Source organism: Bacillus rossius, chromosome 2 (genome assembly GCF_032445375.1).
Source record: "Bacillus rossius redtenbacheri isolate Brsri chromosome 2, Brsri_v3, whole genome shotgun sequence".
Classification (NCBI taxonomy): Eukaryota; Metazoa; Arthropoda; class Insecta; order Phasmatodea; family Bacillidae; genus Bacillus; species Bacillus rossius.
Window position 1 is genome coordinate 40,940,539 of NC_086331.1, and position 13,852 is coordinate 40,954,390.

Sequence of the window (13,852 nt, forward strand, 5' to 3'; positions counted from 1 at the left end):
GATTCCTATCCATGGTTCGATTCTTGACCAGTGACAGTTGTAACTAATTATTAAATAAATTATAGATTCTGTTTTCCATTATCTTTCGCGGAGTTTTATTAATCATTCACTCTACGAAAAACAACCGAAGACAATATACCTGACCAGCGATTTGAATACAGTGCTGCTTGGCCTAACATGAAAGTATAATTTTACAATTATCTGAATAACCTATAAGTCGTTCATGTACAAAGCCACACATACAGGCCAATTGTCTTCAGACCACAAGACCGGGTCATGTCAATATCAGACATATAGACCATGAACTCAGTACACACAGGTAAACGTAATGTACACGCAAGAAAACGGAACGTACACACAGGAAATCACAATTTACACGCAGAAAAACGGAATGTACACGCAGTAAAACAGAATTTACACACAATAAAACGGAATGTACACACAGGAATACGGAATGTACACCCAGGAAAACGGAATGTACACACAGGAAAATGGAACGTTCACACAGGAAACGGAACGTACACATAGGAAACAGAATGATCACACATACAGTAGCGGAAACACATGCTTAGTTGGAAATCAGATTAAAAGAAATAAAAATTACTTTTTAAAAATAAATAATTCAATTATTTTTCAATAGTACACACATGACAGTTAAACAAATTATTATTGTACGTAGCCAGCGTTCCACAGTTCTTTAAGTATGAACGATACTTCAACGATATACGAGTAGTTTCCTCTACGAACAGATGCCACCATCAGTCTTAGTTGGTCAACCAATATGTTTGGATCTTTTCAAGATGTGTAATAAACATCTTCTGCTACCATCTTCCTTGCAAGTTTATAATAAATATTATTAACTTAGGTGTCTGCTGTTTTATCGACAACCAAAAGGTCACTTTCGTCTTCGAGCCAGTGATTATCACAAGCTTGATCAGTATAATTTATTTTATTATGTCGTTTCAATCGTTTTGGTCTCAGGCCACCATCACAGTCTTCGATCTTGCCTGCTTTAGCTGCTTCAGCACAGTCTTCGATCACGCCATCAGCTTCAGAGTCACTGTAGCAATAACCGCAGAAGACATCGTCTGCACCCAGATTACCTTAAGAATTAGTTATCGTTGAGGTCGAAGTGTCTTCATAGTCTTCATACTTCCTTTTTACAAAGTTTGGTGGATCTACCGAATATCGGCTTGAATGTGTTCTCACTTTACACGGTGTTTTTACTTCCATTAGTTTCAGTCTTCTCGAAGCCATCAGCTTCCTTCAAATTATGTTCTTCGTACAATCGGGTGAGCTAATACCATCACTCTCAGGACAAGGAAAATTATAATCGTAATACAGATCACTCTTCTTTAGTCTAGTGGATCCATCGATTTCCTTTATGCCGTAAGTGGGCTTGGCTTTACATGTTCTACCATGTCTTTATAAGCTGTCAATTCACGTTAATAACATGATACACCGATTACAGCTTATCTTTTTGCGTAGTGGTTTTTAACACAATTATTCTTCTCGTACCGTTAAGCATTCTTTCTCAAGGTAAACCCCTTGCTACAGTATCCACACTGATGTAGTTTTGATACAGCTTCAGACATCGAAGGCTCCAAAAGGCACCAATTGCTCCAACAGCCTTTTGTTTCAACAGCACCAATGATATTTGGCTAGAATGCTACGAGGTCCCAAGACATCACGACTACGCGACTACGAGCCATGAGGTTACGAGACTACGTGACTACGAATCTTCAAGTTTACGAGATTGCATTACTAAAAGACCATGTGGCTACGAAACTACATGTCTATGAAGCTACAAGGATACTAGTCTCCTCGGCTCCAATTGGCTGCAAGTCGACATGGCTACAAGACCACTTGGATACAAAGCTTCAATTCTACAAGTCTACAAGTCTCCACCAACTACCTTCAAGTGTATAAAGCATTAAATACTCCAGCAGCATTATGTTATAAGATTACATGACTACTTGTTTACGTAGCTACAAGTCTACGAGGCTCCAATGCTTCATGACAATGAGACTACGAGCCATGAGGTTACGAGACTACGCGATTGCTAGTCTTCAAGGTTACGTGATTGCATGGCTATAGGACTACGAAGCTTCCAGATCACATGGTTACGAGTCAGCATGGCTAAAGACCGCGTGGCTACGAAACTACATGACTAACTGACTACATTAGCACCATTCAGTGGTGAGAGTTATTTTATCTCATGCAAAATAACCTGTTTAAAATAGTGTCTATTATTGTGAACAGATGACATCACATGTTGCTTACAGGTAAATATTATTTATTTATTTTATGCAGGATGCGTGATGCTCACTAACGATCGCAATAGAAAGATAGTTTCTTTAGTCACCAAGGAGAAAGAAGTTCGTCTCGCATCTTAGTGCTTCACAGATGTCTCATGGAATTATTTGACTGAGTATCTGAATTAAATTAGCTGTCTTAACCACTAAGTTCAATGCAGTTTGTCTCAAAGCATATTATTTGACTGAGTAATGGTTGCTTATTTTTTGAATTCCACCAGGTAAAAATATTCTAAGTGCAATTTATGAGCAGAATTTTACTAATTAAATGTAACTATGAATAAAATAACATGACTCATTAGGTAAACAATGCATCATGCAGAGAGCGGATTCTCATAATAGAGTGAAGCACATAAATAGATTCTGCTAGCTTGTGAACTTATTGTTGAACAAAGATAGATTTCTAGTACAAGCTAGAATTTTATGTATTTTTCTAAGTAGTATAGGAAAGCCGGTACTGGCACAGGGTTCAGGGAGTGGAGCCGAGAGCCGAGCCACATATCTGATTCTGACGTCACGGCGGCCATATTGGAGGAGTGTAACGGGACACAGCGTAACGGGACAAGTAGGACATTGACCTTTGACCCTCAAAATTCGCAAAAATTGCCCAAAATTCCTCAAAATTTGTTAAAATTTACATTTCTTAGGAAAAAAATTCCGCCAAAAAATCTCAAAAAATTTCACAAATCAAAAATTTCTCTTTTCGAGGGAAAAATTCCCGTTTCGAGGGAAAATTTCCCGTTTTTTAGTCCTTAAAAATCCCAGCAGCTAGAAATGTCCATATGTAGGCTTAAGCATCCATGTCTACAGCCTACGATAAGCCTCTGACGTCATCATGGATTATGACGTCACCGTTGCAATTTCCGTTACGGGCGTTATCTTTAAAATCTTTATTTAATATACGATTTTAATGAAAAAATTTTAAAAATTATAAAAAAATTCAATTGATAAAATTTTAATAAAAAATATTTAAAAAAAAAAAATTAACGACACGGAGCTCGGTGTCCTTGGTTCGAACCCGACGAGGGCAGGAAAATAAAAAAAATGACGACCGATCCTTTCCTCACAGTGGCTGCTGGCATACTGACCCCCAACACTTATGTCAAAGTATATATATCTTCACCTAGTATGACGTCATGTCCGCCATCATTAAAATCCGTAATTTTTATGTTAGAAAAAAAGGAAAAATTTTAAAAATCATTAAAAAAATTAATCAACCTAATTAAATAATAAAAAAAACCTTAAAACCACCGTTGCACTTTTCGTGCCGGCCGCCATCTTGATATCACCCACTGGAGATCACCATCTTGTTTTCGTCTGCTAGAGTGTGCTGATACCATGTTAGTTAATTATCTGGTTAACACACCTTTGACCTTGACCTCCAAATTTGACCTTCACCTTGAACTTTGACCTTGACCTTGAAATTTGACCTTGATGTTGAAATTTGACTTTGTCCTTGAAATTTGACTTTGTCCTTGCCGACCATCATGGATCCGACATTTTATGTTCAGTACTTGCTACCAGGAGCTACCACCTGCTGGAGTACACCATCTTGTGTGTGTACTCGTATTAAAGAGTACATTTCCATCTGGATAATTTTATTCTAACCCGCTACAGTGCAGTAATCATTTATTACCGAGGTGCCCCCGCCATCTTGAAATTCGGCCGCCATCTTGAAATCATGTAATAATATAGCTAGAAAAGTGGGAAAAAGTCCAAAATTCATCAAAAAAATCACTCATTAACCTACATATCGATTCGATTCGCTACAGTCCTTGGTTCGATACTCGATCGATGCAATAATGTTTAATTTTATGAAAAAAATAATAATTTCAATTAACCATGTTCAACATTCTTAAAGAGACTTTAAATCCTCTACTTCCATCATCCTATCAGACATCAAGTCCACCATATTGGAAATCCGTAATTGTAATGGTAGATATTCGGGAAAAAGTTCAAAATTCATTAAATAAATTTGTAGTCTATATACTGATTGATTAGATCGACAAAGGTCCTTGGTTCGATCCCAGGCCGAAACAAAACAACTTTAATTTTAAAAAAAGTACCAGAAAAGTGTAAGGTTCGAGAAATAAAACACCACAAAGTCTTTTACAAACATAATATTTATTACACAATTTCTATCCAACTACAGGATCACTTGCGAAAGCCAGCAATCTTATAAAAATTTAGCTCTGCATAGACGTGCAACGACTACTTCTTAGCTCCAACAGCTCCAAATGCTCCAAATGGCTCCAATAGCTCCAAATGGCTCCAAATGCTCCAAACAGCCTCCAAATGCTTGACAGCTCCAAATGTCTCCAGCAGCTCCAAATGCTCCAAATGGCTCCAACAGCTCCAAATGCTCCAAATGACTCCAACAGCTCCAAAATGCTCCAAATGGCTCCAACAGCTCCAAATGTTACAAAAGGCTCCAAATGCTACAACAGCCTCCAAATGCTCCAACAGCCTCCAAATGCTCCAAAGGCTCCAAATGCTCCAAATGGCTCCAACAGCTCCAAAAGGCTCCAAATGCTTCAAAAGGCTCTAATTGCTCCAACAGCTCCATCTTCAATTGGTTCCAACTGATTCCAATTACTTTTCTTATCGAACTTGACAGGATTACTAACATGTCTTAGTAGTATGCATTTTGACTGGCAGTGGTAACGTATTTTGCACCTTTAAGTTATAAGTTTTATTTAGAAATCAGATTTTGATAAATGGTTGATACCATTTGGAAAGAAAATATATTAATTTATCTTCAAGTTTATACACATAAGTAGTATACGAATGTATGTTCTGCGGCAGGCGTCAGGCTGTGGATTGGGATTGTCTGTCCGCCATCTTGGATTGTGACGTCACGGCGGCCATTTTTGACTCAAAATTCCTCAAAATTCCTCAAAATTGACTCAAAATGACTCATAAATCCCCGTTTTAAGAAAAAAATTCCCGTTTTCGAGGGAAAAATTGGGTACCCGCCAGTAGGCCTAAAATAATTTGGCCTAAAATTAGGCTAAATATTTTTAGGCCATGTGACTTTATGCCAAATAATTTTAGGTCAAATGACTTTAGGTCAAATATCTTTATGCCAAACGACTTTAGGCCAAATATTTTTAGGTCAAATGACTTTAGGCCAAACAAATTTATGTCAAATGGCTTTAGGCCAAATACTTTTAGGCCAAACATCTTTAGGCCAAATAATTTTAGGTCAAATAAATTATCTTATGTCACTTTATGCCAAATGCCTTTAGGCGAAATAATTTTAGGTCAAATGACTTTAGGCCAAACAACTTTATGTCAAATGGCTTTAGGCCAAATCTGTTTAGGCCAAATAATTTTAGGTCAAATAAGTTTCCGAAAATTATTTTAGGTCAAATGATTTTGGCCAAACAATTTTTAGTCATTTGGTAGAAAGTAACTTTATTTCTGGCAATAATAAGTGCTTGCACTTTTAGCTCTCTCTATCTAACTGCCACACGCTTCGAGCATTCAACATGGATAGAAAACTTAAAATAAGTTTAGCGGATTAAACATTGATGAACTTTTTTGTTTGCTTGTTATTTACATATTGCTTCTCTGGTGGTTATTGTAATAAGCGAAATTGTTGAATGAATATTTTATTTTCTGGTTTATTCGTTTAATAAATACCCCGTCCCTGGAAAAGTCCAATAATGTGCACCACATGTTTTATGTGAGTGTCTTGTCATACTGTCCTTATCACAATTGTGTATTTGAGTTGAGTGAACCAGAATAAATTAATAAATTACATGAGTAAGACTTGTTTAACTATATTTTACTTAGGTGATAGGTAAATTTCCCTAATAAATAACTAACAGTATCAGTATCAGTATCCAGTAGGCTACCTAACTGAATACATAAAACCAACTGTAAACATAACATCAATAAACAACACGGAAATTATATTTGGTCTACCATCTGGCGATTTCGGGTTCGGTCCTTATCCTTGGCTGAGAGAGATTTTGGAGAAAATAAAAACGACAGTGGTGCCGTCTGGTTCCGAGTGAGGGTATTATGGAGTAGGCGGGTAATATGGAATAGGTGTATATCTCAGCTGTAAGGTGCTGAAACCTGTGAGAGAGCGGTCGAACTACATCCCTGTGTTCGCTAGAGGCCATGTATTCAGTCGCATGAACGTCGGTCGTGTATGGGCAGTTTTATAATCAATTGTTTGGTTTTTTCAATTGGAAAGTTTGTGCAGGTGAATGTTTCAAACACGTTAACAATATTTTGAAGTTTCTTAACACTGTTAATCATGATGTATGATTAAAAGTAAGAGACTGCAGTGTTATTTCCAAGAATGTAGTCTTTCATTTTCATCTAGTATAGGAGAAGGCAAATTTTAAACATGGCGAGTCGGGTAATATGGAATACCTTCTATAACATTTTACCTGAAGAAAGTGTAGGAATTCAATATTGACCGAAATTTAATAAAAAAAAGTAAATGTATGCTATGAATGTTTATTTAACGTGTAAGAAAGCAAATATAAATATTTATACTCCAGTTATTGTAAGAAATTAGTGTAATTACAAATAATAAATAGCTAGGAATTAGGTAAGTGTAAATTGTTTTCAAGCTTAATATCGTTGTAAGTAAGGCCACTTAAAAAAAAAACAATTATTGCTATAGCGCTAAAAATAACACATGCACAAAGAATGCAAATTAAATATTCTAATGGCACTCGTTACAGCGTATTGTTTAGGGAGTTTTAATTTTTCAATATTGTCAATGCACGTTCGCACATTTGACAGAAAAGAAGTCACCTTAAGTAGCCTATTAGGCTTATGCAATGTTTTTCTGTGCATGTGCCAAATTTGAATGCAACTTTTAGGCATTGTACATGTCACCTTGTGCTAGTACATTATCTGTGTACATGCTAAACAAATTGTTGTGGATCCTAAATCCAGGTTTTTAACTTCTTATGACGACCATTACAACACAAGGCGTTATATAAGCTACAGTCTGTTTTTTTCTCTTCCAGAGATGGATAAAAAGAAAGAAGACAAAACTAAGAAAAGGAAGCTATGTTAGGAGGATCAAATGGCAAAAACAATTCGCGCTGTTAGGGAGAAGAAGATGGAATACCTCAATGCATCTAAAGTGTTTCAGGTACCAAGGGATACACTCTTTAGACTTGCCAACATTAAGGAGCTTGACACCAAGAAAGCTGCATCTACAAAACTTTGTCGTAAACCATTATTGACTCCTGAGTTGGAGGACTTAATTAGTTGAAATGGAAGCTATGTTTTATAGCCATACCCGCAAAGATGTTTGTGTATTAGCATTTCAGCTAGCTGTACGCAATATCATAGGCCATCAATTTGGACAAAACGACAGAGCAGGGAAAGATTGGTTTCATGGGTTTATGACAAGGAATAAGAGTAGTATATAATAGGGGCTCCGAGGACACGGGTCCGGGGCGAGGTACGAGGTGCCGAGCCACATATCTGAATGTGACATCACGGTGGCCATCTTGGATGAGTGTGACCTTGAACTTTGACCTTGACTTTGACCCGGCGGCAATTATATATCCGCCATCTTGGATCCGCCATATTTAAATCGAGCGCCCCACTCACTCTTAATAAAATTTTCGTCATGACGGCCATATTGATTTTTTTGCTGTTCGTCTGGAGGCCGCCATCTTGGATGCCGTCGACCTTGTTTCTGCTGTTTGTTCCTAGATAGCGCCAGCATCGCTCTTGATTTTTTTTCTGTTCCCCTGGAGGCCGCCATCTAGGATACCGTCGACTTTGTTTCTGCTGTTTGAATATAGAGAGCGCCAGTGTTGCTCTGTCTCATCACGTAAGGTCGATGTTCCATTACCTAACATAGCTTTTATGGTCCTTATCGACATATTAAATTAATTTTTTTATACAAAATACATTGGAAGCGCTGTGATTCGAACCCTCGCAGCTCTGATCTCTATGTTGGAAAACATACGCCTTTAACCGCACGGCCATCGATACATTTACCAGACTGAGAATTAAATAAGGTCTATATAAAAATAACATGCATATTCGGACTTGTAATTTTTTTTTAATTTTAAGTAAGAATGAGCACCACCTGTTCGAGACAGAACCACCATCTTGTATTAAGATGTAACTGTTGCAATGATCGTTACGGTCGTAATCTTGAAAATCTGTAATTTTTATGCTGGAAATTCCAAAAAAATTCCAAAAAATAATTTAAAAATTTCCTACTTTAAATGTTTAGTTATTTAAACGATTTCGGTCCTCGGTTTGATTTACGGCGAGAGTAAACCACTAATTTATTACGATATTAAAAAACTTCTGAATAAAAAGTAATAAAAATAACTTACACCACTCCCGTCGTTTTGAATTATGTATTATATGTATTATATTGATGCACGAATAGTTTCCTGCACAAAGCGAACCATGTAGACGTCTTAGCCGGTCAACCAATAAGTTTGGATCTTTCCATGAGGTGTAATCAATCTCTTCTACCACCATCTTACTTGCTTGTTTATTATAAATACTTTTAATATCACAATCGTCCCAGTGATCAGAATAAGCTTTATCTGATTTATTTATTATAACACGTCGTTTCCATCGTTTCGGTCTCAGGACACCACCACATTCTTCGATCTTGTCAGCGTTAGGTGCTTCATCACAGTCTATGCCTTTTTCATCAGCCTCAGAGTCACTGTAGCAATCACCGTAGAAGGCATCGTCTTCACCCAGATTACCGTAAGAATTCGATATCGATGATGTCGAAGTTTCTTCATCGTCTTCATGCTTCCTCTTTATGAGTCCATCATTTTTACAAAAAAAAAAGATCTACTTGAATTCGGCTGGAATGTATTCTCACTTTTCACGTTAAGGATTCTTCCATTGTCTTCATTCTTCCATAAATCATAATCGTCCTTCAATTTAAGATCTTCGTCGAGATCGGTAGAGCCACGAACATAATCTCTCCCAAGACAAGAAAAATTATTGTAATGCAGATAACGCTTCCTTAGTCTAGTAGATCCATCGTTGTCCTCTAGCTTGTACGCAGGCTTGACGTTAAAAGTTCTGTCATGCCTTTTTAAGCGCTCTCTCCGCGTAAACGACTTGCTACATCAAACACACTTATCTTATTGCGTAGTGGATTTTTAACACAGTCATTCTTCTCGTGTTGTCTTCCATTCTTTCTCAACATAAATTCTTTGCTGCAAAACTTACACCTGCGCCCTTTCGATACAACGTCAGACACCGAATAAAGATTCATTTTAGTTACTGAGGCCGATGCAAGATGCAAAACTGAGTGTTTTAAATTCGATCCATTACTTAAATAGAATTTTTTTATATGTTATCAGCGAGAATTAAGTTACCTCATTCAAAAGAACTTGTTACAAGTAGTTCCGATTATTAGCACGAGTTGTCGCCTCGTGTTGTATTGAGTCATAATTTATTTAGTTCTTTTATGTGGGATGCGGGATGCTCACTAACGTTCGCAAAAGAAGGGTGGCTTCGCTAGATACCAAGGAGAAGAAAGTTCGTCTTGAACATTAGTGCATCACATATGTCTCATGGTATATTATTTGACTGAGTAATGGTTGTTTTTTTTTTAATTCCATCTAGTATAAAATATTGCAAGTGCGGATTTAGTAGCAGAAATTAACGAATTAAATGTAGCTCTAAATTAAATGTCATGACATATTAGGTGAAAATTCCTTCATGCAGAGAGCTGTTTCTCAGAATAGACAGAAACACTTGAAGAAACAACAGGAAAAATTAGGAGCACACGGAGAAAACCATAAACATATTGAAAAGAATATTCAGGAGCAAACGTATTGACAAGAATAATCGGGAGCACACGTAGAAAACCATCAACATAGTGGCAAGAATAATCAGGATCAAATGTATTGACAAGAATAATCGGGAGCACACGGAGAAAACCATTACACTTTTCTTTGATATCATATAAGTGAAGAAAAAATTTAATAAATAAAAATAAATTTAAAAAAATTAAAAATGAAAAAATTTACAAAAAATACATAAACTTCTGGCTTGTTCTAGAACTATCTTTTCTCAACAATGAGAAGTTCACAGATTAAAAAAAAATCATTACCACATGTATCTTTCTACTTGTTAGTTCACAAAGTATAGTACATGTAATTTTTTTTAGTGAAGTATGAATTTTCATCATTTTTTTTTTGTGACCCAAGTCTTAACATATCATTTAGTATGTTGATATCTTCCCAGTTTCATGAAATCAAACTCTTCTGCTGCTGTTCCCATCTTATTTTCACTGTCAATATTTGCATAATCTCAAGTGTGTTCATCGCTAGCACCAGTCTCACCAATTGAAAAACATCCCGACTATATTCATCTTTGTCATCATTACCCATCCATTACAAGTGGTTTCATAATTATTTATTTTTTTAACTCAATGTTTCCAACAATTTAGTTTCAGAGCTTTATAATTAGGGACACCTGTATTTCGCGAATACATTTCGTGTCTAGGTACATCGTAAAACACCGTAGTTTTTTTCTTGTAGTTATTGGCTGTGGTCGGCGAGAGGTGTTTTCCCGCACTTGACGGGGCCAATGGGAATGTGGATACCGTACTGCTGCACGCACACGATTCGCCATTACTCTAAGAGAAAGCTACAGTGTTTTGTGACATACCTTGACACGAAATGTATTCGCGAAATACAGGTGTCCCTATTTATCATATTCATTCAGTGTTCACAAGTTCACGGAGACAAGTATAATTTAATGTAATTTTTTTTTAATTTCCCCATGAATATTCTACTTTCTTGAACAAAATATCTCAAAAAATGCCAGCCACATTCAACAAAAGACAGAAAAGGTGTAAAACAAGTCACAAAATCCAAGCACTCCTTCACAACACAGTATAAGTGTGTACAAAAAATAGAGTTGTTTTGAATGTTATAAATTTATTTCAACAGTTAGCATTAAATAATACAGTTATCTTCACATAATGTGTCGTAGTAAATTTCTATTTAATTTATATGTGAATGTAGGATGTCTTCTCACAGCCACAAGAGAAGGAAGGCTTCGCTCAACCTCAAGCAGTGAAGGAAAAAAATGTTTAGCATTATTATCATTGTACCGTTTCACTGCAGACTCCGAGAAAATATATGATTTTATACGAATCTACAGCTCGAATAATCCCTCTGTGGGGAGCGGTATTAATTAACTAGAATCTCGTTGGTATACAATGGTTATATGTGTGCGTTATGATCTGCAAGTGAACTTGTGTGCTCTGAAAGCTCAGCCCCCCAGATTTATACTCCATCATAATGTAAACATGATTGAACATATCGATGCATACCATTAGATGTAATACGTGGTGCATAGCTGCATGCTTTTCATAATGTCTGGAGGTCTCCCGGCTGTTGTATGAAAACCATTAACATAAAATTAAAAGAAAGCTACAAGAAAATCCATCTTTTCAGACTACTAATTTAAAAAAATTAAGGAAACAGTTATATGAGTCAAACAACGGCAGTATATAAACCATATGTCCCTATAAATTCTTGCTAATAAACAGTTTTTTTTGGTTTTATATATATCGATAAAAGGCTTAGATAAAAAAAGCCAACACTTCCACAATGTCAAAATATACACCAACGCCCATGCATACTTTAGAAAAAATTCTGTTGCAGCATACCCTGAACATTCTGAAAATGATTTCTGCTGACACATCCCAGCATAACATAAAAAATTGTCTTATGCAGCTCTAGATCATTTTCGAAACAAATATTTTACCACAAGCAGACTGGAAACGGTGACACAGACTATCATTTCAGCAAGCAGACGTACACACGGGTCAATGTCAGATGAGCGAACAAGCAACAAAAATAATAATTTCCTCCTCTCAGTATTTAAGCAACCTAAAAAAATTGTATTGAAAGTGAACATTTACGCAAACAAGCACAGCCACCTCCCCAAGACCAAATTTGGGTACACAAGAGAATTTAAGAGGTTTAACATGCACAAAAAATAATTTGGATTATTTATCGAATAATTTTATTTAAAATCTACATGCAACATATTAAAAAAAACAGTAATACGTGTTATTTCAACGCGATAATGCAAGTCAACAGAGGCGATCGGTCCGCAACGCACTTTGCCGCACAGTCTGACTAGAAAGAAATAAGCTTAACAAACCTGTTTCCTAGGCACAACTTTTTCACCCCTCCATCACACAGTAACCACATGCACGATCTGAATGGCTAATAAACATAGTAGAGACGGAGCGTCCTGCTCACACCCCGGTCAGTGCATGGCGGCGAGAGAGCCCTCACCGCTCTGGGGAAGAGATCTCACATCGCTGGGGGTGAGATTACAAGTCCATACAGGACCAAACTCCCCATGAATGAAACAAAAGTGTTTCAACTTGTGCAAACACTAAAACTCTGGCAAGTTATGTATTGAATATATCTTCCAATGCATTCACTTATGAAAGTCGAACACGAAATTAATATATAAGAGATGCTAAAATAACCATAGCATGCATTGAACAAATTTACAATATATTTCTTGTAGTACATCAAAACATTGTGAAATCTTATACTCTCGAACCCTCAATTTAAAAAAAAAAACTTTAGCCAATGAGAGACGAGAATCAGCTACATGATTATTTATGCTCATTTGGATAGGAATATATATTTTTTGTAACATTATAAAACTATCACACACTGGTATTTTAAATAAAATCACAAAAAATGATCAAAAAAGTTACTCATTCCCAACACTTAGTTTAAAAAAAAATAACATATCAATGAGTTGTTTACGTTATTACAGACAAAATACTGTAAAACTCGAGACTTACTGTTTATCATGCAAAACACACTTCATCATTTCAACCAAACTAGAAGTGTAGGAAGATTCGGAGGATGCTACATATCAATTCTGACACATTTTGCCGATGTTCCTGGAACCAACCCTTTTTTTTCACAACCATTTAAGGAGACTTTCCTTAAGCTCACTTTTCATTGGTCAACTAAAAAATCTCCCCCTCTCCCCCCTCCTACAATTATGCTGCTTCGCCCATCATCTTAAAATTCTGTAAGAGCAAAAAAACAAAATACTTTCCTTAAACCTTACGGCAGAAATTTCATAAATCCTAGAATGCTGTTACTGCATCTAGAAATTATTAGAAAGGCAACAGATTAATACACATAATATTAAAATTTTGCGAAGATTGGATGGTACCAGAATCCATACTGCAACACCGGCGGACTCGACACTCGAGTCTTTCCTAGAATTGAGCTGACGGATTGCCTCTGGAACGCCCGTGTTGCCTTCAACGACTTATAATTAATACTTTTATCCATCAAAACCAGCAACAGTTTAACTATGCAAACATACACCCCACACCCCCTCAAAAAAAAACACGTATTTCACGTACTGGCTCGTGTCCATGCACTATCGCGAACAAATGTGAAAATATTACAAACATCAAAATGGTTGATATACTAATTGTTATTACTCTTGTTCACATAAAGAAAACATAAACCAATTATAGGAGCAAGCAATTTAAAATT